This window comes from Erinaceus europaeus, chromosome 17, assembly GCF_950295315.1.
Source record: "Erinaceus europaeus chromosome 17, mEriEur2.1, whole genome shotgun sequence".
Classification (NCBI taxonomy): Eukaryota; Metazoa; Chordata; class Mammalia; order Eulipotyphla; family Erinaceidae; genus Erinaceus; species Erinaceus europaeus.
The window spans coordinates 27,787,011-27,810,276 of NC_080178.1; the positions used below are offsets into that span (position 1 = coordinate 27,787,011).

General features: G+C 40.8%; 1 pseudogene; it reads left to right on the forward strand.

The window, feature by feature from the left end:
• The first annotated feature begins 1,689 nt into the window (after positions 1 to 1,689).
• On the forward strand, positions 1,690 to 2,384 carry LOC103112389 (large ribosomal subunit protein uL23-like; annotated as a pseudogene).
• Positions 2,385 to 23,266: the final 20,882 nt, after the last annotated feature.

Genomic DNA, 23,266 nt, shown 5'->3' on the forward strand with positions numbered 1-23,266 from the left:
ACTTCAGTGCAAACCATTCAGTCAGACTTGGGTAAGGAATCAAAGAAATGACTACATCAACAGAGCTAAGATTTGAAACCAAATATCCCTGAGATACTGGAAAAAAGATCACAGTAGGAACAGCTACTACTGTAAGAATTTGTAATTGAGGGGCAGGGGTAGATAGCATAATGGTTATGTAAAGAGACTCGTGCCTGATGTTCCAAAGTCCCACATTCAGTTCCCTGAACCACCATAAACCAGAGCTGAGCAGCCAGACCTTCTACCTTCTGCATCCCACAATGACCTTGGGTCCATACTCTCAGAGTGTTAAAGAATAGGAAAGCTATCAGGGGAGGGGATGGGATACAGAGTTCTGGTGGTGGGAATTGCATGGAGTTGTACCACTCTTATCCTATGGTTTTGTCAGTGCTTCCTTTTTATAAAACAACAACAAAACCTTGTAATTGAGGAGTTGGGGTGCTTGCATTTGTAATTGTGAAATTAAAACAGTTTTAGGAGCACAAATTCTGTATGTAGTTGATAGTCAAAAGCAGAGGACAAAGGGGAAGGTCACTAGTGGTCAACAGACTGAGAAGCTGTATGGCTGGGAAGATAGCATAATGGAGATGTAAAAAGACGTTCATGACTTGTTGTTTTCGCCGGGCTGGCTTCACGGGCGGGTAACAGATGACCAGGAACTCATGGTTGAGCTGTAGACAGTATCTCTTTATTCTTGCAGGACGCAGCACAATCTATACCAAGATAAGCTAAACTCAAGGTACCCTAAAACTCACAATGCTGTCTTTATATGTACTTGCCAAGTAGGGTGGAAACAGGATGTGAAATAGAGAGGGTGGAAAGAAAAGTGACTGGTGAAAATTAGAGTGTGACAAGGAGAGGGTGGAGCAGGTGAGAATCCTATCACTGAACCACCAATGCCCTGGAGGGAGGGTGGTGCTTGTTAACAGTGGTTATGTAAATAGAATGCAGTGGTTATGTAAATAGAATAGTGTTAAGCAGGGGGGATTTAAACCAAATGAAACAGAAGGGGTCTCATGCATACCAACAATGACTGAGGCTTCAAAGGTCTCAGGTTCAATTCCCAGCACTACCATCAGCCATAGTTGTGCAGAGCTCTGTAAAAAAAGAAAGGAAGGAAAGAAGTAAGAACTGAGAAAGATAAACACTTTTGTTTTAATTTTTGTTTATTTTTGAGTGGAGTCAGAGAAGAATTGAGAGAGGAGGGGGAGATAGACAGACAGAGAGCCACCTGCAGTTCTACTTCACCACTTGTGAATCTTTCCTCCTACAGGTGGGGACCAGGGGCTTGAACCCAGGTCCTTGCACATTGCAGTATGTGCTCTTTTTTTAATTTTTTATATTTATTTATTCTCCCTTTTGTTGCCCCTGTTGTTTTTTTTTTTAAGATTTTATTTATTTATTAATGAGAAACATAGGAGGAGAGAGAAAGAGCCAGACATCACTCTGGTACATGTGCTGCCAGGGATTGAACTCAGGACCTCATGCTTGAGAGTCCAATGCTTTATCCACTGTGCCACCTCCTGGACCACACCCTTGTTGTTTTTTATTGTTGTTGTAGCTATTATTGTTGTTGTTATTGATGTCGTTGTTGGATAGGACAGAGAGAAATGGAGAGAGGAGGGGAAGACAGAGAGGGGAAGAGAAAGACAGACATCTGGAGACCTGCTTCACCACTTGTGAAGGGACTCCCCTGCAGGTGGGGAGCCGGGGACTTGAACTGGGATCCTTACACCGGTCCTTGTGCTTTGCGCCATGTGTGCTTAACCCGCTGTACTACTGCCCAACTCCCTGCAGTGTGTGCTCTTAACCAGGTGTGCTACTGCCTGGCCCCAATAAATACTTTTTACAAAGATGGCACTGACAGCAAAGAAGGAAGCCCCTTGCCCTCCCAAAGCTGAAACTAAAGCCAGAGACGTAAAGGCCAAGGAAGCAGTGCTGAAAGGCATCTACAGTCACATACACACACCAGAAAAAAAAAAAAAAAAAGGAAAAGAAAAAAGGAAAGGAAAATCCACATGTCACCTACCTTTCATTGTCCCAAGACACTTCAACTCTGAAGACAGTCCAGATATTCTCAGAACAATGGCACCAGAAGAAACAAGCTTGACCACTATGCCATCAAGTTCTCCCTGACCACTGAATCAACCATGAAGAAGACAGAAGACAATAACACACTTGTTTTCATTGTGGATATCAAGTCCAATAAATCCCAGATAAGACAGCTTGTGAAGAAACTCTATGACATTGATGTGGCCAAGGTCAACACCCTGATCAGACCTGATGGAAAGAAGAAAACTTACGTTTGATTGGCTCCTGACTATGATGCCATGGGCATTGCCAACAAAATTGGGATCATCTAAACTGAGTTCAGCTGGCTAAACCTAAATATAAATTTTAATTATATAAAAAAATTTAAAAATTGAAAAAAAAATATTTGAGTCGTCTGGGAGGTGGTGCAATGGATATTGCATTGTACTCTCAAGCATGAGGTCCTGAGTTTGATCCCCGGCAGCACATGTACCAGAGTGATGTCTGGTTTTTTCTCTCTATCCTATCTTTCTTATAAATAAATAAATAACCACTTAAAGAAAAAGACTTGATTTTTATATAAGAATCTCTTTTTTATATTTTTTAATCTTTATTTATTGGATAGAGACAGCTAGAAATCAAGAGGGAAGGGGGTTATAGAGAAGGTGAGAGACAGAGAGACACCTGCAGCACTGCTTCACCACTCACAAAGCTCTCCCCCTGCAGGTGGGGACTGGGGGCTCAAACCCAGGTCCTTGCACATTGTAATACGTGCGCTCAGCCAGCCCTGAGGGTAGAAGTTTTGACAAGAGGATGGAGAGAGAAATAATGGTTTGGAAATACTGATGGGGGGTTAGACGATAGCACAGCGGGTTAAGTGCAGGTGGTGCAAAGCGCAAGGACAGGTGTAAGGAAATTGGTTCAAGCCCCCAGCTCCCCACCTGCAGGGGGGTCGTTTCACAAGCGGTGAAGCAGGTCTGCAGGTGTCTATCTTTCTCTCCCCCTTTCTGTCTTCCCATCCTCTCTCCATTTCTCTCTGTCCTGTCCAGTAACAACAGCATCAATAATAATAACCACAAAATGATAAAACAACAAGAGCAACAAAAAAGAAATAAAAAGTCTCCAGGAGTAGTGTATTTGTGGTGTAGGCACCAAGCCCCAGCAATAACCCTGGAGGAAAAAAAAAAGTGAGAAATACTGGTGGAGAGAAAATTGGACAAAAACCTTTCCTGAAGTAGGTAGATGCGAGCACATATCCACCAACCCAAAGTGATGCTCTAGAAGAGAGTGGTTTAAACTAATGCATGGAGATATGCAGAACATCCCTGGACCAGGGTGATATTTCAGCCTGTTAGAGCACCAACTTGTATGCCTGAAATGCCATGGGCTGCAGGTTCAATTCCCAGCACCACCTTATGCCAGGGCTTAGTAGTACTATGTTCCTCCCCCATAAATAAAATAAACACTCTTAAAAAAAAAAAAAAGGTCAGATTACATGAAAAGAGAAATAGAAAGAGGGCGAATTCTTGAAAGATGGGGAAGATACAGGAGAATCTGTTGACACCGGGCAGGTGCCTGTGTGGGGGTGTGCACTGGAGAGCTGGGGGAAGGAAGAGCAGTGTCTTCGAATGGTGGAGTGAGCTAGTTGAGAAACAAAGAAATGTGGATGACTATGGAAAGGAAAGTGTACTGCAATCATTCTCACACTTGAAAATCATTAGAATAACAGGGAGGGCTTGTTAAGGCACCAATTACTAGGCCTTAGGCCTAGAGTTCCTGATTGAGTAGATCTGGGGTGAAGCCTGAGAATCTGCATTCTCTTTTCTCAAGTGATGTCTAAGACTCACGCTTTCAGACTATCAATATTTTGAAGACCAGTAACTAAGGTGGCAATGAAAACAGGAGTGGGAGTGCAGAGTGGTTTTGTCCTGATCAAGTTCTAGGCACAGTGGACAAAGCAGTGGGCTCACAAATGTGAATCTGAGGCCAGGTGGTGGCACACCTGGTAGAGTGCACATGTCATAATGCTCAAGGACCTGGGTTTAAGTTCCTGGTCCCCAGCTGCATGGGGAACAACGCTTATGAGCAGTGAAGCAGCATTGCATGTGTCTATTTCTCTCTCCCTCTCTGTCTCCCACTTCCCTCACAACTTCTCTCTGTCTCTATTCAAAAAATGGATAGATAAAAAAATACATACATTAATCATGTGTAATAATAATAAAGGCTGAAGCCCCAAGTAGGACCCCAAGTATCATTGTTATATGATAGAGTGATATAGAAGGATGCTCTGGTCCCCCCTCCCATTAATAAATAAGTAAAAATAAATCTCTAAAAAAAAAGTGAGGTTCTAGGCTGATAGACAGAGTATTTGGCTTCACTCACTCTAGGTGGCATCAACCTGACTGCAGTGACTTCAGTACACTCAGCTTGGGGTTGTGACAGTCTGGTCCTAATTCAAATAAAGTCATCTCGGTCCCCAGAGAATATATCATGGAGTCCAGAGATTTACATGATGGGGCTTTCCATTCGGCAGTCCAGCACAGAATGGAGCTACCCTGAATTAAAGGATATATATGCTACAGCCCGACCCGCAGAACTTTTTTTTTTAATTAAAAAAATTTTGTTTGTTCCTTTTTGTTGTCCTTGTTGTTTTATTGTTGTATTTATTATTGTTTTTATTGATGTTGTTGTTGGATAGGACAGAGAGAAATGGAGAGGGGAGGGGAAGACAGTGACCAAGAGAGAAAGATATCTGCCGACCTGCTTTACCGCTTGTGAAGCGACTCCCCTGCAGGTGGGGAGCAGGGAGCTTGAACTGGATCCTTAGGCTGGTCCATGCGCTTTGCGCCATCTGAGCTTAACCCGCTACACTACTGCCTGACTTCCAGAACTCTTTTTTCTGTGTCTACAAATTAGAGATTAGAAGCTTGTCTAAACTAAACATCCAGTGGAATTGTTGGGACTTGGATTGTAAACTCTAGGCAGTGATACGATCAGATGTCTGGCTCCACTATGAAGCAGGAATAGTGCTTCAAGCCTCCAAGGGCTACCAGGCATGGACAACTTGGTCAGTACAAGTCACATGCAAACAGTCATTCAAGACAGAGGTACCAATGCCCTAGGTTCAATTCCCATACCACATAAGCCAGAACTGAGCAGTGCTATAGTCTCTCTGTATATCTTTCCTTAAAATAAAGCAAATAATATAGGGTAGAGGAGATAGAAAATGGCTATGCAAAGAGACTCACATGCCTGAGGCTCCAAAGTCTCAGGTTTAATCCCCTCTATTACCATAAACTATTGCTGAGCAGTGCTCTGGCCTTTCTTTCTCTCTCTCTCTCTCCATCTCTCTTGAAAAGAAAATAAATAAAATATTTAAAAATAAAATAAATTAAAGGTGGGAGTAGACAGCATAATGACTATACAAACAAACTGTCATGCCTGAGGCTCCAAAGTCCCAGGTTCAACCACCACCACCACCATAAGCCAGAGTTGACCAGTGCTCTGGTTTAAAAAAAAAATTAATAAATTAAATTAAAACAGTGTATATGTGTGTGTTTTCTTTTCAAGGGAGGGGAGACATTCCATCAGCTGGGTAGGTTCGGGTAGTCCTGAGATTCCCAAACAGATATGATGGCCTAGACCTCAAATAAAACCCTCTTTCCATTGTTACTGGCTATCTCTATCAGGAACAACATAATAGACCTCATTGTGGGCCCCCATAAGACCTTGCCCTCAACTTGGATCAACAACGGTAGAGAATGTTCCATCCTCCAAAGGGAGGCTGGACAACATACTCTATGCTACACCTGAGGAAGATGGGTCTTGATATTGGGTCAGCTTGGAATGTTCCTACTCATGACCACAGAATGTGAACTCAGATCTACAGGGATGCAGAGGCCACATAGGCTCCTAAGCTGAATATGGGCCCCACATCACATCAAATTGAAGGGGTTTACAGTCAACAATATTTATACCCCTTTCCCATATTTGGGAGCTACTCTCTTCCTTGATCCAGCTTTTTGGTCCTTTTTCCAGCCATGACATCATCTCCCCAGACAATAACTTGGATCCATCTGCATATCAGATGCCAGGATCAGGGAAAAAAAAAAAACAACAACTAGTATAGCCACAGGCCCTTTGGAATACAACTAAAATATGCCTACTAGCTATTTACAATATGGAGGGCCCCCCAACTCTTCATTTGCACTATTCCAGCCTTTAGGTTCATAATTGGCCAACAATTTGTTTGGCTTTGTATGTTAACTCTCTTTTCAACCACCAGGTTCCAGATGCTAGCATGATGTCAACCAGACTTCCTTGGACAGACAACCCCACCATTGTGTCCTAGAGGCCCCATTCCCCAGAGCCCTGCCCCACTAGGGAGAGAGAGTGGCAAGCTGGGAGTATGGATCTACCTGTCAACGCCCATGTTCAGTGGGAAAGCAATTACAGAGACCTCCCACCTTCTGCATCCCACAATGACCTTGGGTTCATACTCCCAGAGGGTTAAAGAATAGGAAAAGCTATATGGAGTTCTGGTGATGGGAATTGTGTGGAGTTGTACCCCTCTTATCCTATGGTTTAGTCAATGTTTCCTTTTTATTAATAAAAATAATAAAAATAAATAAAAAATAAAAAAGAGAAAGAAAAAAGAAAGAAAGAAAGAAAGAGAGAAAGGAAGAAGGGAAGTCACAGTTACACCAATAATGCTAATCTTGGTTCTCCAAAGCCTTATCTAATATACTAGGGGGGATTCCAATTGTTTCCAGAATTTCCCTGAAAATATTTGGGGAGGATCGGAAAACTGAAATTTGAGATAGTCACATAGGATTTAACTTAATTTTTTTTTTTTTCCTCCTCCAGGGTTATTGCTGGGCTCAGTGCCTGCACCATGAATCCACCGCTCCTGGAGGCCATTTCCCCCCCTTTTGTTGCCCTTGTTGTAGCTTCGTTGTGGTTATTATTGCCCTTGTTGACGCAATTCGTTGTTGGATAGGACAGAGAGAAATGGAGAGAGGAGGGAAAGACAGAGAGGGGGAGAGAAAGATAGACACCTGCAGACCTGCTTCACCGCCTGTGAAGCGACTCCCCTGCAGGTGGGGAGCCCGGGGCTCGAACCGGGATCCTTATGCCGGTCCCTGCGCTTTGCGCCACCTGCGCTTAACCCACTGCACCTCCGCCCGACCCCCTTAACTTAACCTCCTTAACTTAATTTTTTTTGGCTTGAATGCTGAAAACATGTTCACTGTCAGCTTTGCATTCATTCATTCATTTTTTATTATTGGATAGAGACAGAGAGAAATTGAGAGGCGAGGGAAGGAAAAGAGACAGAGACAGACACCTGTAGCCCTGCTTCACCAGACTCTTGAAGCTTTCCCTCTGCATGTGGGGACCAGGGGCTTGAAACCTGGGTCCTTGCACACTGTAATATGAGTGCTTAACCAGATTCACCACTACCTGGCCCCTCCATGTCAACTTTGTAATCTCAAAGCTTTAATGTAGCTCATTTGAAAAATGGCATCTTGTCCCTCAGATTCCTTCTCTTCCAACATGGGTAGGTTCTTAGAGGAAATGACACACACCCAGCTCTCACTGCAGGCTATCATCTGAAGCTTAGCCCACGTGTAGAGGGAGAGGTCATGACGTGTGTCTTTTCAGGAGGAAACACCAGAGCATGTGTGAATAATGCTGGAAATTAAGTCTGACAGGAACTACAGTACAGAAAGGAATGGCATTTTCAGACAGAATCTAGCTAACTCTGAGGATTACAGGTAGAATTCTCCTGCTGGCACCAGTGTCCTGAAGGGGAACAAAGAATTCTCTAAGGCTTTCAGTGGTGACTAAGAACACATGGTTAGACTATTCTCACAGAATGAACAAAAACTAACCCCACTCTTGTAACTTCTCAAGATGAAACTGGGTTTATACTGAGACTTCCCCTTTAATTGGCTGTGGGAATGAAGTGGGCTCACCAACAAATACCTGTGTGAACCCTGGCTCCAGGCAATGGCGGAGCAAGCCTTTACAGAGCCACACCCTACTAGCACAGGAAACATCTGCCTCAGTAAATTACAAGGAGGTCTAAAAGTGTTGTGCTACGTGCCTTCTGGGCATGGTAAAGTCAACTGGAAATTAGGGCAAGTTAAGTACAGTTTGGCGACAGAATTTGAATATGCTCCAGGGTTTTCTCCACTGTGGGTTTTAGAGGATTGAAAATTCATTTATTAAGAAAATATTATTAGTCCAACCCCCTGTGGAAAACAGTTTGGATAACTCTCAGAAGGCTAGAAATGGACCTACTCTATGACTCTGCAATTCCTCTCTTAGGGATATAGACTAAGGAACCAAACACACCCATCCAAAAAGATTTGTGTATACCTATGTTCATCGCAGCACAATTTGTAATAACCAAAACCTGGAAGCAACCCAGGTGTCCAACAACAGATGAGTGTCTGAGTAAGTGGTGGCCTGTATACACAGTGGAATATTACTCAGCTATTAAAAACAGTGACATCAGCATTTTTAGCCCATCTTGGATGGAGCTTGAAGAAATCATGTTCAGTGAAATAAGTCAGAAACAGAAGGGTGAATATGGGATGATCTCAGCCACAGGCAGAAGTTGAAAAACAAGATCAGAAGAGAAAACACTAAGCAGAACTTTGACTGGAGTTGGTGTATTGCACTAAAGTAAACGACCCTGGGGTGGATGGGGGGAAGATTTCAGGTCCTGGAACAGGATGGCAGAGGACCTAGTGGGGGTTGTATTGTTGTGTGGAAAACTGGGAAATGTTATGCATGTACAAACTATTGTATTTACTGTCAAGTGTAAAACATAATTCCCCCAATAAAAAATAAATTAGAAAAAATTAGGAGTGGGGCATGAAGATAACATAATAGTTATGCAAAGAGACTCTCATGCCTGAGGCTCCAAAGTCCCAGGTTCTATCCCCTGTATCACCACAAATCAGAGCTGTGCAGTGCTCTGGTAAAAATAAATAAATAAATAATTTAAAAAAATGTAGGGGCCTAGTGGTGTTGCACCCAGTTGAGCATACATGTTACAGTGCACACGGACCCAGGTTCAAGCCCCCAGCCCCCAACCTCAGGGGGAAAGCTTCACAGGTGGTGTAGCAGTGCATCAGGTATCAAGCTCCCCCCTCTTGATTTCTCTCTGTCTCTATCCAATAAATTAAAAATAAATTAAATACATATTCATTTACTGAAAGGGATAAATAGCATAATGATTATGCAAAAAGACTTGGGGTTCCAATGTCCCAAGTCAAATCCTCTTCCCCCTCTCTTTTCCCATAACACCTTTCACATGCTTGTGCTTAGCCATCACACTCTTGCCCTCTTTCCTCCCTTTCTACGATTTATCTCAAGGACCAAACCATATCTACATACCCCACTTTCACTTGACCTGCATGCCCACAGGATAGAACAAGACAGGTAGAAATCCCCCATCCCTTCACCTATGAAGCCCTAAAACCTTTCCCTAAGCTCTTCCTGCACCTCCAGATGCACACACTCCACACCTTGACACCAAACTAACTCCACAGTCTTCTTCCAACACCAATCCTCGACATCCCTTTCTACCACGAAGGACATAATACAGCAGTTCCTCTTCTACTCTTGGTGTCTATCTTTCTCTCCCCCTCTCTGTCTTCTCCTCCTCTCTCCATTTCTCTCTGTCCTATCTAACAATGATGACATCAATAACAACAACAATAATAACTACAACAATAAAAAAAACAAGGGCAATGAAAGTGAAAATAAATAAATATAAAAATTAAAATATATATTTTAAAAAAAAGAATAGAATGAGAATTCAGACCAATGGGGATGTGGAAGTTACACACGCTCCTATGCTAAATATAAATAGACATAGGCTCTAAGTCAGATCAATGGGGTTTGCAGTTAATGGTATTATATACTCTTTCCATATTTGGGAGCTACTCTCTGTCTTGATCCAGCTGTCTAGTCCTATTCCCAACTCTGACATCATCTTCCCAGGCAATACGTTCAGCGCACCTGATGTTAGTTACCGGGCTCAGGCAAAAATTTGCAAAGTTGGGAGTCGAGTGGTTGTGCAGTGGGTTAAGCGCACGTGGTGCAGAACGTAAGGACCAGTGTAAGGATTCGGGTTTGAGGCCCTGGCTCCCCACCTTCAGGGGAGTTTCTTCATAGGCAGTGAAGTAGGTGTGCAGGTTTCTAACCTTTTTTTTCCCCTCTCTGTCTTCCCCTCCTCTCTCCATTTCTCTGTCCTATCCAACAATGACGACATCAATAACAACAATAATAACTACAACAATAAACAAAACAAAGGCAACAAAAGGGGGGAAAAGCAAATAAAAAATTAGTAAAGTCATGGGCCCCTTAAAATATACCTAACATAGAATTCCTAGCTTCTTCCAACATGAAGACCCCAAATCTCACCTGCTATATTCTTACCTTTAGATTTCTGATTATTAAACAAATTGTTCTACTTGATATTTTAATGCTTTTTAGCCACCAAGTTGCAGATGCTACCATGATGCCAACCTGACTTCCCTGGGCAGAAGACCTCACTAATTTATCCTAGAATCCCACCTACCCTGAGCCCTACTCCACTAGGGAAAGATAGAAACAGGCTGGGGGTGTAAATAGACCTGTCAATGCTCACATGGCTTTCCAGTGGAGAAGCAATTATAGAGGCCAGACTTCCCACCTTCTGCACCCCATAAAGATCTATGGTCCATATTCCCAGAGGGATAAAGAATAAGGAAGCTTCCAATGGAGGGGATGGGATATGAAACTCTGGTGATGGGAATTGTATAGGATTGTACCTCTCATATCCCACAATCTTGTTATCGTGTTGATCATTATTAAATCACTAAAAGAGAGAGAGAGATAGGAGAGAAAGAAAGGAAGAACAAAAGGAAGAAAGAAAGAAAATTGGCTTGACATTAAAAGATGTCACTACTTTTATATAGGACTCTTCTATATGGGAATTATTTGTGCTTATATTTTCTAAAAGGACTATATATTTATATATAGTCTTACATTTTATAGGCTTATATTTTCTAAAAGAAGTCATTTTAAAGCTTATTCAAACTACCTTAGGAGAGTTTTTTTATTCACTATTTTGCAACTACATGTATTTTTAAAAAGTCTATGCTCTTTGATAGTGGGTGCTGTGTCAAACTATTTGCTGTACAAGCCACCGTTAATCACACATTTTTCAAATGGCTTGGAAAAATTATATATATATATATATATATATATATATATATATATATATATATATATAATGTTACAGATGTTCAAAAACCTTCCCTCTCATAGGAATTCCTTTTCCTTTTGCTAAAACCCTGTTCTTCAGCCTCTTCACTTAGGTGCTCCCTTTTATTAAATAGTTTCAACTTGCCTACTTTTTTCATAAAGCAACTTTGTCACATAATAGTATTTTATTTTCCTTTTAACAACAATAATTTTTGAAATTATCTATTTTAATTTACTTCTTTTCTTTTTTTAACTTTTTTTTTTTTAAGATTTTACTTATTCATGAAGAATGATAGGAAGAGAGAGAGAGAGAAAAAAAACCAGACATTACTCTGGTACATGTGCTGCCAGGGATTGAACTCAGGACCTTGTGCTTGAGAATCTAAAGCTTTATCACTGCACCAACTCCTGGACCATTTAACTTTTTTTTCCCTAAGAATTTATTTATTTATTCATGAGAGAAATTAAGGAGTAAAATAACCAGACATCACTCTGGTACATGTGCTGCTGGGGATCAAACTCAGGACCTCATGGTTGAGAATCCAATGCTTTATCCACTGTGCCACCTCCCGGACCATGAGAGACTATTATTTTCTTTTTACAGTCTATGCTTGAAATTAATGTAACACAAATAAGTTAAGTGATATCAGCTTTACATTTATTTATGTATTTACTTTTTGCCCCTACGGCTTCACTGAGACTTTGCATGTAATGATTACATCATTCCCAGTGGACTTTTCTTTTTCTTCCAGACAGGGTGAGACATCACAGCACCATTCTTGACTTTACATGGTGCTCCCATATGGTGGCTGGGGGCTCAAACTTGGGTCCTTTTGTATGGTAAAATGTGTGCTCTACTGGTGAGCCCTCTCCTGGCCCTTGGTTAAAACTATAGGATTCTAAGTCAAATCAGACATTTTTCCTACATTTTTTCCCTGTATATACCATTAATGAAATAATTATTGGGCTGGTGAGATAGCATACTGGTCTTTGCAAATGAATTAAGTGCCTGCAGATCTGAGTTCTTTGGTTCAAAACCCAGCATCATCACATGTCAGAACTGAGCAATGCTCTGGTAAAAGGAAAAATAACTAACTAAATAAAGAGTTTAGTATTTATGGTCTGGGAGATGGTGCAGTGGAAAGACATTGGACTCTCTAGCATGATGTCCCAAGGTTCAGTCCCCGGCAGCACATGCCCCAGAGTGATGTTTGGCTCTTACTTCTCTCCTATCTTTCTCATTAATAAATAAATAAAATTTTTTTAAAAAAAGTTTAGGTTCCTAAGGAATATATAAATGTTGTCTATGATAAACTGTAGATGCAAGAAAATGCTTTTATGAATTGTAATTGAATGCTAGAGTGACACACCAATAATAAAAAGAAGCGATTATTAATTCTAAGGTAAAAGTTAAATACAGTGGGTAAAGCACTGGACTCTCTAGCATGAGGTCCCAAGTTCAAACCCCAGCAGCACATGTACCAGAGTGATGTCTGGTTCTTTCTCTCTCTCTTCCTATCTTTCTCATTAATAAATACATTTAAAAAAAGAAAGAAAAAGTTAAATACACCTAAGTAAAGTTCTGTCCTCTTTCATATACAAGACCTAGCTAGACACTCTTCAGACTGTCACCTATTGACTACCTACTATGTGTCAGGCACTTAATATGCTTTCTCATTTAATTTGCACAGTGATCAAGTGAGGTGGGTGTCATTTTACCATTTGTGGAGACTCTGAATTTAAATGACTTGTTTAGCTAACTTACAAAATTTATGTCAGATTTTTTAATTCACTAATTAACAGAAATGCAAATGAAGACAATAATGATATGTCACTTCATATCTTTTGAGAATGTCATGCATTAGAAAGGACAGAAACAAGTGGTGAAGATGTGGGGAAACAAGAACCCTTTTACACTGCTGGTGGGAATGTGAATTTGTCCAACCCCTATGGAATATAGTCCGATGATTCCTCAGAATATTAGAAATAGACCTATCCTACAATTCAGTAATTTATCTGCTGACCACAGAGCACAAAACTCCTATCCAAAAAGATCTATGCTTACCTATGCCATAAAAATACAAACTGTAACTCAACCAGTAACACCTTGACGTATTTGACTTTGGACTATGCCCAGAGATGCCAGGTGTGGGATGCCACCTTCAACTCCATTATTCTGGTGAGATCTTTCCTAGATAATAGTCCTTAAATAGTCATATATGCTTTTCCTTTTTCTTTGCCATAGCAACAAGATCTATCCAATAAGTAGCCTGGGAGGAGGCCCAGTAGATGAAGCACTGGGCTCTCAAGCATGAGGTCCTGAGTTTGATCGCTGGCACTGTGTGTATGTCAGAGTGATGCTTTGCTTCTTTCTCTTTTTCTCTCTCACAAATAAGCACATAAATCTTTTTATTTATTTATTTATAAAAAGGAAACACTGACAAAACCATAGGATAAGAGGAGTACAACTCCACACAATTCCCACCACCAGAACTCCGTATCCCATCCCCTCCCCTGAGAGCTTTCCTATTCTTTAACCCTCTGGGAGTATGGACCCAAGGTCATTGTGGGTGCAGAAGGTGGGAGGTCTGGTTTTTATAATTGCTTCCCCGCTGAACATGGGTGTTGACAGGTTGACCCATACTCCCAGTCTGCCTCTCTCTTTCCCTAGTGGGGCAGGGTTCTGGGGAATCAGAGCTCCAGGACACATTGGGTTGTCTGTCCAGGGAAGTCTGGTTGGCATCATGGTAGCATCTGGAACCTGGTGGTTGAAAAGAGAGTTAATATACAAAGCCAAACAAATTGTTGACTAATCATGAACCTAAAGGCTGAAGTAGTGTAGATGAAGAATTGTGTGTGGGGAGGTCTCTATTCTATAGATAGCTAGTAGGCATGTTTTAGTTATATTCCAAAGGGCCTGTGGCTATACTAGTTTTTTTTTCTCTGAGCCTGAAATCTGATATGCAGGTCATTCATATTTTTATATTATGTAAATTTCAGACATAGTTTATAAAAAGTAATAGTCTCTGGGCCTGGGAAACAGTATAAAGATTAAAGAGAGAGAGAGAGAAATATGGTCTGAGAGGTGGCGCAGTGGATAAAGTATTGGACTCTCAAGCATTGAGGTACTTAGTTCAGTCCCCGGCAGCACATGTACCAGTGATGTCCGGTTCTTTGTCTCTCTCCTCCTACTTTCTCATGAATTAATAAATAAAATCTCAAGAAAGAAAGAAAGAGAGAGAGGAAGAGAAAAAATTGTAATACCATAATACCATTGGTGCTATCTCCCTGGGCCTGCCTGCCTGCCTGCCTTCCTTCCTGCCTTCCTGCCTTCCTTCCTGCCTTCCTGCCTTCCTGCCTTCCTTTCTCTTCCCTTATTTTTTAAAGAACATTGAACTAAGATTTGAGACCATCTTTCTTTTTCTGGTCCAGTTACAAAGTAATTACTGTCTTTGAAGAAGCCTTTAAACTTTGTAATGCTTGTGCCATGCAAGGGTGCTTGACTGCATGACATCTCTGGTTAGATAATTTTATGAAGCCTTCTCCTTTGTGGTTATCTGCGGTTGCATATCAAACCATGGCAAAGTTAACGAATTAAGAGAATGATTTTAATTTTATGTTGAAGTCTAGCTTATTCATTACAAGTGAGTGATCAAAAAGAGGGAGTGAAGTCAGAGCACTAGTCTGGTACATACAGAATGAAAAGAATCTAGCTGGGATCCTCAAGTATGCAAGTCCTATGCTCTACCAGTTGAATTATTGTTCAAGCTAAAATATTTTTTTTCCCATCTCACAATTCTGTAGGTTGATTAGGCTAGTGAGGTAATTCTTCTGCTCCTTGTGATTGTCACCTGGGGCTGTGGTCATTTGCAGGCTCCATTAGGCAGGAAAGTCTCAGATGGCTCACCTACCTGTAGGGAACTCTACTGAGGCTGGTGGGAAGTTTGTGAGCTCTGATGTGCGTGGAGGATGGGTCCCCTTTTACTCTCCACTTAAGGGGAACCTTCACGAGCGTTGAAGCAGTGCTGTAGGTGTCTCTCTGTCTTCCTTTCTACCTTTCCCCTTCCTTCCTTCTCAATTTCTGGCTGTCTATCAATAATAAAACGATTAAAGAAAATTAAAAAAAAAGAAAGTAAGTCTTTTTTTTACATAACCATTATGGTGTCTCCCCATCTCTGCTTGTTGTATATAAACTTTTTATTTTTCACTTATTATTTGTTGTTTCAGTTTCAGGAATTATTTTAGGAGTTGAGGATGCATTGGTTTGGAGAAATTTACCATAGCAGGCTCTTCTGGTTACTTTTCTCTAAGGCAAACATCCACTTACTGATCTTCTAGGAAGCTTTGTCTCTCATCTTAAAGCTGCATGCTGGTGCTACAAGCTGAGATTTTGTGTTCTGCTTAATAATGCAAATTGAGCTCTCAACAAGCCTTTGTTTACAGATACGTAAACAAAGCTTGGGGCTATAGCCCTGGGCATGCCCTTGAACTTGCTATGTGGCTTTACCCATATAGCTTATTCTGGTCACAGAATCCTCTTCTGTAAACAAAACTATTAAAAGACTTTGTTCCTGCCTAACTTTAAATTCCACAAGGCAAATTTGGGAGACGTCATTCTTTGCAACTATATTTATGTATACTGAGCTAATAAATTTTTAAAAATTATCTTTATTGGGTAGAGACAGCCAGACATCAAGAGGGAAGGGGGTGATAGAGAGGGAGAGAGACAGAGAGATACCTGCAACACTGCTTCATTACTCATAAGCTTTCTTTGTGCAAGTGGGGACCTGGGGCTTAAACCAGGTTAAAGATTGCACATTATAACATGTGCTCTCAACCATGAGCTAAGAAATTTAAATATATTATGTTAGTGATTTTTTTAGCAATCATACACAGTAGATACTACTCCTATGTTACAGATGAGGCCTTTTTTTTTCTTTCATCATTTCATTGGGGGTTAGTGGTTTATAGTATAGTTAGTGACATGTGGCTACAGTGTCACATCTCCCTGTGATGGCTCTCACCCCCAACTAGGTCTTATTCCAAATCATCAAATCATCACAACACCCTCTCCATCTCCTCCCATCTTCTTCCCCAGAGTTCTTTGCTTTGGTGCAATACGTCACACCCAGTCCAGGTTTCACTTTGTGTTTTCCGTTTCTTTCCTTATTTTTTAAAGTTCCACCCTAAGTGAGATCATTATCCATATTTGTCCTTCTCTTTTGGGGTTATATCAATATGATTCCTTCAAGTTCCATCCAAAATGAGGTAAAGAAGATGACTTCATCATTTCTAACAGTTGAGTAGTATTCCATTATGTATATATACCACAACTTTCGTTCTTTCTTTTTTGTTTGTTTTACCAGAGCACTGCTCAGCTCTGGCTTATGGTGGTCTGGGGGATTGAACCTGGGACTTGAGAGCCTCAGGCATGAAAGTCTCTTTGCATAACCATTATGCTGTACCCCTACCCTACTACAGCTTTTCTTAGCCTCTCTTCTTGCATTGGGTATCTGGGTTGCTTTGAACATTGGGCTATTATGAAATGAGCTAATTTGAAGATAGATGTACATAGATTTCTTTGGATAAGTCCCCCCCACCCTTGAACAAATCATTAAGGGAGCAGATGAGGAAACTGAAACTGTAATCAGTTATAGTTAATGTGAGCCACACTCAGGCTGAACTAGATTTATCTGTCTACATCAAAGCCCCTGTTCTAAACTGTCATTTAAAAGCTACATATGGGGAGTTGGGTCATATCACAGCGGGTTAAGTGCACAGGGCGCGAAGCACAAGTACCGGCTGAAGTAAGCCCATTTGAATCCCGGGCTCCCCACCTTCAGGGGAGTCGCTTCACAGGCTGTGAAGCAGGTCTGTAGGTGTCTATCTTCCTTTCCCCATCTCTGTCTTCCCCTCCTCTTTCCATTTCTCTCTGTCCTATCTAACAATGATGACATCAATAATAATAACTATAAAGAACAAGGGCAACAAAAAAAGGAAAATAATAAAATAAATATTAAAAAATAAAATCTACCTATAAAGAAGGGGGAGATAGTGTAATGATTACAGAAAGAGACTCTTATACTTAAGACACCAAAGTCCCAGGTTCAATCCCCCCCTGTATCACCATAAGAAACAAACTAGATAGATACCACTTTATGAATTTTTATTTAAGTTATCTATTCATTAGAAATGTAGGAGGAGAGAGAAAGAACCAGACCACTCCAGTAAAGGTGCTGCTGGGATCGAACTCAGGACCTCACACTTGAGAGTCCAAAATGCCTTATCCATTGCACCACCTCCCAGGCCACTGTATATATGTATGTATGTATTTATTTTATTTTTTAAATATTTATTTATTTATTCCATTTTATTGTTTTATTGTTGTAGTTATTATTGTTGTTGTTATGGATGTCATTGCTGTTGGATAGGACAGAGAGAAATGAAGAGAGGAGAAGAAGACGGAGACGGGGAGAGAAAGACAGACACCTGCAGACCTGCTTCACCGCCTGTGAAGCGACTCCCCTGCAGGTGGGGAGCCGGGGGCTGGAACCAGCATCCTTACTCCAGTCCTTGCGCTTTGTGCCATGTGCGCTTAACCGCCCAGACTCCCATGTATTTATTTTTACCAGAGCACTGATTATCTCTGTTTTATGGTAGTGCAGGGGATTGAGCCTGGGACTTCGGAGCCTCTGGCATGAGAGCCTCTTTGCATAACCATTATGCTATCTACCCCTGCCTGTATTTATTTTTTAATATTTTATTTAGTTATTTTTTTCTTTTTCTTATTTACTTTTTTTTTAAATATAGAAATTGAGAGAAGCAGGAGATAAAGAGGGACATCAAGACACCTACAGCAACTGCTTCACTGCTCATGACGCTTCCCACTTCAGGTAGGGACTGGAGTCTGGTACCAGAGTCTTCAAGCACTGTAACTTTTGTGCTCCACTGGGGTGTGCCAACACCCAGTCCCATGACACCACTTTAAATCATACATGGCAGCTGAAATAACTTTTCCCGTTATTAATAACAGAAAGATGATATTAGTAAGTGGTGTTACTCTCTTGGTGTGACTCTTCCAGAAAATATTTGACAGATATTTATGCATTATTCAAGATCTTATTACATTCAACACTTGCAAACTATGAAGTTAGTTAGGAAATAGTTTTCCAAGAATGTATCAGTATTTTCACCAGTTCTTATGTGCCAGTAATAGATTCATTCCCTCTTAGTTCCAAATGCAATCTTTTTCTTTTTGCTTTCTTCCTGGTCTGTGAAAATGGATCACTCTCTCCAAAAAAGTGTGACTATTAACAGGTGGGGGGGGGTGTCATGGGGTGCTCTCACTCAGTTCTAGGTGTTATGGCCATTTCGTACATTAAATCATAGGCCCGCTATTATATATGATATCCACCCTCTCTATATTGTTTAATAATATTTTAAAATTTTATTCTAATGAGAGAGAGAGCAAGAGAGAGAGAAAGAAAGAAAACACTTTTTGGCTTATGGTGGTGCTGGGGACTGAACCTGAGACCTTTGGTGCCTCAGGCATGAACATTTTTTTTGTATAACTATTATGCTGTTTCCCTAGCCCCCAGCCCTATATTCTTTATTTAAAATGCTTTAAAAATATTTTATTTCTTTCATTTTATTGAGAGAGATAGAGAGAAACACTAGGACACTGCTCAGTTCTGGCTTATGGTGGTGCTGGGGACTGAACCTGGGAGCTTGGAGCCTCCTGAACCATGAAAGTTTTTTTGAAAAACCATTATGCTGTTTCCTCAGCCCCAGCTCTATGTTCTTCAATGTTCTTTTCTCTTCTTACCAGTAAACCTCTCATGTTGAATGTAAAACATTAATTCCCCAATAAAGAAAAATTTAAAAAAAACCTCTCATTATTCTATCCTCTTGTTATAGTTAACAATTTTTTTAAAAAAATTTTATTGCCACCGAGGTAATTGCTGGGGCTTGGTGCCAGCACTATGAATTCACCACTCCTGGCGTCCTTTTTTCTCTTTTTCTTTTTTCTTCTTTTCTTTCTTTCTCCCTTTCTTTCTTTTTTGACAGGACAGAGAGAAATTGAGAGAGGGTAGGGAGATAGAGAGGAGGAGAAAGATACCTGCAAACCTGCTTTGTGCCTCTTTAACAATTCTTTATATTAAATTTTCACTGCTATAATTGTATGGGTTTTCCACCTTCATGGATAAAATTTGATAGAAATCATAACTTAATCCCTATTATATTTTTTAAAGACTTATTTTATTGATTAAATATGAGAGAGAGAGAGAGAGAGAGGGGAGATGCTAGAGCACCACTTTGGTACATGCAGTACTGGAGTTTGAACTGGGAACCTCAGGCATATAAGTCCAATGCTCTAGCAGTTCAGTCATTTTTCCAGTTGCAAAACTCTATTATCTTGCCTCTTATTTATCCTGCTCAAAAAAGAAAAACAAATACATTGCATTTTAATGCTCTCTTTTTTAATGTAATCTTGGGGGTTAAACTCATGACCTTATGTATGCAAGGCAAATACTCTACTGCTGAGTCACTTCTCCAGTTCAATATTTATTTTTATGTGAGAAAAAGAGAGAATGCACTATTCCACCATCCATGGAGTCCTAACCATTCACAGCCTTTCTGCAACCCATGGTGCTTCCATGTAGTTCTGGGCACTGAACATGCTCTCTACTGTTGAACCACCTCCCTAGCCCCACTAATACCATTTAAATTATTCTGGAGTTTTGCTTCCTTCATATTGCTCCTTCTCCCACCAAATTACTTCTGATATATATATATATTTTTTAACCAGAGCACTGTTCAGCTCTGGCTTTTAATGGTGTGGGGGATTGAACCTGGGACTTTGGAGCCTCAGGCATGAGAGTTTGTTTGCACAACCATTATGCTATCTACCCTCTGCCCTCTTACACACACACACACACACACACACACACACACACACACACACTTTCCTATTTACGAGAGACAGAGAGAGAGAGGGTGAAGGGAAGGGGAGAGAGAGAGAGAGAGAGAGAGAGAGAACCAGAACATTAATCTGATACATACAATGCTGGGAAACAAACTCAGGACCTGGAGCTTCCAGGTCCAAAGTTCTAGTTACTGGGCCGACTCTTGGATCATGATATTCTCTATAGTTTATCCTCACATATTAAGATATTCTACAGATTTTTTTTGTCTGATATATGGCTTGTAGATCTTTTCTCATTCTGTAAGGAGTCTGTCTGGGTGGTGGTTCTCTTGCTGTGTAGAAGATTTTAAATTTGATGTAGTCCTGTTGGTTTTTTTTTTTTTTTTACTTTGTTTTCATTGAAATTGGATATGATCCGTTGAAAATGCCCCTAAAACTTTGAAAAGAGTTCTGACAGTGTTTCCCTCTAAATATTTGATGATCTGCGGTCTAACATCCAATCCTTGATCCATTTGGAGTTTGTTTTTGTGTGTGGTGAAATGTAGTGGCTCAATTTCATTCTTCTGCACATTTTGACCCAATTTTCCCAACACCATTTGTTGAAGTGACTCTCTTTTCTTTGTGTAATATTTGGGCCTCCTTGTTGAATTTGGTGAGCTTTTTACTGTCTGATAGTAGAACAAAAATAGACACACTGACCAGTGGAATAGAATCTATAACCTAGAAATAAACCCCCACACCTATGGACACCTCTTTTTCTTTTTTTTTTTAATTTATTTTTATTTTTTACATTTCTTCCCCTTTTGTTGCCCTTGTTGTTTATCATTGTTGTTGTTATTATTGTTGTTGTTATTGCTGTCATTGCTGTTGGGGAGGACAGAAAGAAATGGAAAGAGGAGGAGAAGACAGAGGTAGGAGAGAAAGACAGACACCTGCAGATCTGCTTCACCACTTGTGAAGTGACTCCCCTGCAGGTGGGGAACCTGGGGCGCGAACCGGGATCCTGATGCTGGTCTGTGCGCTTTCCGCCATGTGCGTTTAACCTGCTGTACCACCGCTGGCTCCTGGACACCTAATTTTCAACAAGAACATAATAACGACTTGTTCTTTGAAATATTAAATCTCCTAAAAGCTTAGACCAGGGAGAACAGAAGCAACTGGTGGTGTTACTATATAAGATGCAGCTGTATGTAAGTGGCATAAAAGGACACAAATTATGGTGATGTCTTATATGATACAGCATATCCTAACAATGGGATTTTCAAAATTAACCCAATTGCCAAATAATTTGTTTATAGCAATAACTGTTGCCTTCTTAAACACTAAGACAGCAGTAACCTCCCGCTTCCTCTATGAAGACCATATTTCTCCCAGTCCTGGAACCTCTAGCGTGGGGCTCACTTTCCTGCATGCTTCTCTCAATTTATAGCATCTGCTGATCCCAACCTAGTCAATGCAACAAGTACCACCTTGGCATGCTTCACTTCAGACTGTGTCCAGAGACATCAGACATGGAATGCCAATCCTTCAACCTCATTACTCAGGTGAGACCTTTCCTAGCTCATAGGACTCCTTAATTCCATTTCAGCTGGTTTACTTCTGAACAAAGTCCTAAAACCTAGATATAGACCAGGTCCCATGAGATAGGGCAGATGTACACATATATCCATAAATTAGGGCAAAATATATACCTGAAAAAAGTGCACAACAGTCTGCAGTGAGTCAATAAATGAAGCAAGCAAGTAGAAAGACCTAAAAGGACACCATAAAGTACCTAATCAAATAGTTTCTTCTTAGACCTAGATACCCTCCTTACCTACTTCCTATTACACTTCTTCAGTCACTCCAAAGCTGACCTTGTCAAAGTAAGGACTACAAAAGATGAATAAGGGCAAGAGACGGGCATACTTTAATGATGACTCTTTAGTCACTATTAGGCTACCCCATCATCTGGGGCCCTAGTTGGGGAGTCCTGGGATTCACAGACATGATGGGCTTAGATCTTGAATAGATCCCTCTTTTCATTGTCCCTGGTCATCTTCATCAGGAACAACATAATGGACCCCTTTGTGGGCCCCCATAAGACCTTGCCTTCAATGTGGATTAACAATCATAGACTTCCATTCTCTGAAGGGAGGTTGGATAACATACTGAGGAAGATGGGTCCTGAAACTGATGCAACCTGGAACATTCCTACTCATGACCACAGAATGTGACTCGGACCTACAGGGATGTAGAGGTTACATAGGCTCCTATGCTGAATAGGGGCCCTAGATCAAATCCATGGGGTTTACAGTCAACAATATTTATATACTTTTCCCGTATTTGGGAGCTACTCTCGTTGCTGATCCAGCTTTCTAGCCCTTTTTCCAGCTATGACATCATCTCCCAGACAATAACTTGGGTCCACCTGCATATCAGATGTCAGGCTCAGGAAAAAACAAGTATAGTCATGGGCCCTTTGAAATATAACTAAAATAGGCCTACTAGCTTTTTCCAAAACGGAGACCCCAAATCTTCACCTGCACTATTCTTTGCTTTAGGTTCATGATTAGTTAATAACTTGTTTGGCTTTATATGTCAACTTTTTTTTTTTTTCCAGCCACCAGGTTCCAGATGCTACCCAGACTTCCCTGGGTAGACAACCCCACCAATGTGTCCTGGAGTCCCGGGTCCCCAGAGCTCTGTCCCACTAGGGAAAGAGAGACAGGCTGGAAGTATGGATAGACCTGTCAATGCCCATGTTCAGCGGGGAAGCAATTACAGAAGCCAGACCTTCCACCTTCTGCATCCCATAATGATTCTGGGTCCATAATCCCAGAGGGATAAAGAATAGGAAAGCTATCAGGGGAGGGGATGGTATACGGAGTTCTGGTGGTGGGCATTGTGTAAAATTGTACCCCTCTTATCCTATGGTCTTATATAAATAAAATTTATAAATATAAATTTTATAAATAATTTTCCATTTTATAAATAAAATTTATATTTAAAAAAAATGGCCACAGGAGCAGTGGATTCATAGTG